Source organism: Sinocyclocheilus rhinocerous, unplaced genomic scaffold (assembly GCF_001515625.1).
Source record: "Sinocyclocheilus rhinocerous isolate Xijiao unplaced genomic scaffold, SAMN03320098_v1.1 scaffold1623, whole genome shotgun sequence".
NCBI classification, from domain to species: domain Eukaryota; kingdom Metazoa; phylum Chordata; class Actinopteri; order Cypriniformes; family Cyprinidae; genus Sinocyclocheilus; species Sinocyclocheilus rhinocerous.
In genome coordinates this window covers 382249-385673 of record NW_015657306.1, presented here as the reverse complement: position 1 = coordinate 385673, position 3425 = coordinate 382249, and the positions used below count along the sequence as shown (strand labels likewise).

Genomic DNA, 3425 nt, shown 5'->3' with positions numbered 1-3425 from the left:
CAAATATAGGTGCGGGTGGGTGGCGGGCGGATAATTTGAAGCAGCGGACTCGGGTGAAGTTTGAGCTCATCCGCGCATCTCTACACTACACTGACCTGGGTCGCCAGTAGCAAACAATGGAGCGCGCTCTGCTGGACAAACTAAGTAATTACACCACTCAGAAGCATTTAATCTATGTTATATGTTCAGTAAAAAAAAAAAATGTTCATATCGGCGGCATATTCGCCGATACCGATATATCGGCGACAGGCTCATATCGGCTAAACTATATATCGGTCGGGCTCTACAACCCATCACTCTAAAATGTAATTTTCCAAATGCAAATGCACATAATAAATTACTTCTTGAACTACAATTATTGGGGTATGAGAATGAATCAATAACTAGAACTTACTAGTCGGTGAGGTTTTTGTTAATTTGCAAAAATTCATACTGTAGTCCAGGGGTAGGCAATGTCGGTCCTGGAGTGCCGCTGTCCTGTAGAGTTTAGCTCCAACCCTAATCAAACACACCTGAACAAGCTAATCAAGGTCTTCAGAATTACTAGGGCTACAGGCAGGTGAGGTTTTTTTCAGGGTTGGAGCTAAACTCTGCAGGACATCACCACTCCAGGACTGACGTTGCCTACCCCTGCTGTAGTCTGTCATCAACAGAATGTTCACCCTGGGTGTGAATAGTTCCTTTGGAAAATTTTGTTTGTGGTGAAGTCAGGGCTATTGAACTCCAGTCCTGAGGGCCACTGTCCTGTCGGGTTTTGCTCCAACCCTAATCAAACACACCTGAAAAAGCTAATCAAAGTCTTCAGGATTAGTTGCACATAAGAGGCAGCTGTGTTTGATTAGTGTTGGAACTAAACACTGCAGGAAATTACAAAGTATGCAAGCATTTCTAGGAATGAAAGCTAGTTGATGCATTTTACAAATAAGCGTTGCTTTTCCATCAATACCACTAGGGGTGCTACAGTGCTAACAATCTTTTACTGTCAATTTCCTCATTCGAGTCAATTATTGTCAGGGTGGAACAACTGATCGAAAAGAAACATGCTGAGCAAGTTGAAAGTTGCTAATTACCTGAAAAATAAAAATTTGGTACATTTATCGTCCCTTTTGTACTGAGATTTTTTTTACTGCCACGTCAAAACAACAGCACCCGTTAAGTTTTCAACAGAATCACACACTCACAATGTGTTTGGCCAAACATTCACGTCTACATAAAGTATGTTTCTTGCCTTAAAACGAACATGAATCCACTGTGTTTGCAAATGTAGTTCAGAAACACAACTTATTTAATAGAATGTAATGATTTTGCGATAAAGTGCTTTAACACATACATCGAACGTACATGGAATCCACAAGTCGCAGAGACATCTATTTGTTATGAATGAATGTTAGCATTGAAAATATATAAATGTAATATTTTTAGAGTATTTATCATCTGTAACATCTAAAAAATGTAGCCTAGTTTTAAGAAAATAATTAGATGTTAAGAGCCGCTCACACTCAATGCACTCCTGCATTATAAAAATTGGGAGTGCAACACAAGGCGAGTTTAAAGGATTTTTATATGCGATTTATCAGAGGTAGCGACAGATTTTTCGTATAGTGACGCACATCTGAGTGACATTTTCAAAAAAGAATAAATGTTGGATGGTGACGTGGTTCTAGCTATTGTTGATTGGATGAATGCAGGTGTGAATCCGAGTTTGCGGTCAATCGTAAGAAAGGGGCGGGGTTTAGGCACACTAAACGATTTGAAGAAGTTTAACATAAGTCACGAGAAGTCTATCATTTCATTGGAAGAAAAGAAAAAATTAAACAGTCCTTGATGAATTGTTCACAATAAGATTAATTGCATTTAGAAAATAGATAATTTTGTAAATTTCAGGTAAATTTATGTGAAATTTCATTTCATGCCGATCACTGTAATGTAAAAAGTCCATATTTTACCCAACCCCCAAATTCATGAGATCAGTCCTTTGTCTTAAAAATGACATTGACCCGCTTGCTGCTTTTCTAAACATCTAGCACCTTGCTGTGCAAATGATGCGAAATGTTTCACAAAGGCCAACATAGCAAACGTTTACAGTGTAACAATATAAAATCATACAGATGGAACACATTAACACACACTGTGTGAATAGTCTCTTAAAAAGACATGAAAGGGCACTTTTCATGACATTTACAATTTAGAGAAGTCAAATCTAGAGAAGCTGGTGTTTTTCAAAAATGTGCGGACGATTATTCTGAATAAGTAGAACGCATCATTTTAGCATGTTCTTTAACAAACATCGTGTAATATTGTTATAACTGGATGCTAATTAAGCTAATTCCATCTAAAAACAAATTATTGTTAATTTCTAGTTCATATACAAAACTGATTTTATTTAGTTGAAAAGTAATTTGCCTAAATAGCAACAAGTCCAGCAAATTCTAACAATTTTACGCAATCAAACTGAAAAATAGGCATTTTGTTTCATTGATTATTTGTAATGAAATCTGTACTTTACACCTATGTTTGTATTTAAATTCACAAGAAATACATGAATACAGACACGTCTTTCTAGTAGCTAGATCGCGCAGCGCCCCTAAACTGCAATACCGCACGAGGTTTGACGTAACCAAGCGCATACGAAAATACAGATCCGGTCTTTACACGCTATTTTAATCTTCCTTAGCAACCAAAGCGTTAAAACAGATCGAATGATATGTAAGATGCGAAGTGATACGGTGAAATCAGAGGTTGTAGCAGTAAAAGTCAATAATTTCGAACTATATTCAATAACATTTCAAATGGCGATGCAACACAATACAATAGAGGAACGTTCAGCTGGCGAAAAGGAGAGATAAACATTCGTCTGATACTTAACGGTTGAACACTACCTCGCAACTGGACCGGATAAAAACGTTTCAAAAACAACAGACGTTTTTCAGCCCCACTTTGGGTGTCTAATGTTACTTGAGAAAAAAACTAATACGCAAAAAGCCAGGCTAAAATGTAGTTGAAGCCATATACGGAGACTTTATGGCGAACCTGCTTTAAGTACATGTCATACAGCTGTAACACCGCGCTTCCTCCTCCAAATAAATACATAATTTTAAAATAATGTCTTACCTTTTACCGAGTCCCTTCTGAGAGCATTGAAATGAGAGCTGCCGAGCTCCCTGCCATGAAACAAAAATGGCTCTCAAAGCTTCAGAGGGCGAGAGTTTCGGAGTGGCTGACTGGAAGAAGGGGCGGAGCTATCGCGGAAATAGCTAGCTAAGGTTAAAAATTGTTTATATTAAGTGCAAAAGAAGAATTTCATGTTGTTGTGGACGATGGTCCAGAAAAATGTATGTTATAGAGAAGGAAAAACGGACCACGGACCATTCAATTATTAAACATTTAATGTATAATATTAATAGTAATACAGTCAAGAATCGTCA

The 3425-nt window shown here is 37.5% G+C and overlaps 1 protein-coding gene across 1 annotated transcript in view; it reads right to left on the bottom strand.

The window, feature by feature from the left end:
* Window positions 1–3182, bottom strand: part of LOC107721008 (uncharacterized) — a 36078-nt gene extending 32896 nt beyond the window's left edge. Inside the window, exon 1 of the mRNA XM_016528862.1 lies at window positions 3112–3182. The gene's annotated coding sequence lies outside the window, so the exon portion shown is untranslated. The remainder of the gene's footprint in view (window positions 1–3111) is intronic.
* Between the last annotated feature and the right edge of the window lie 243 nt (window positions 3183–3425).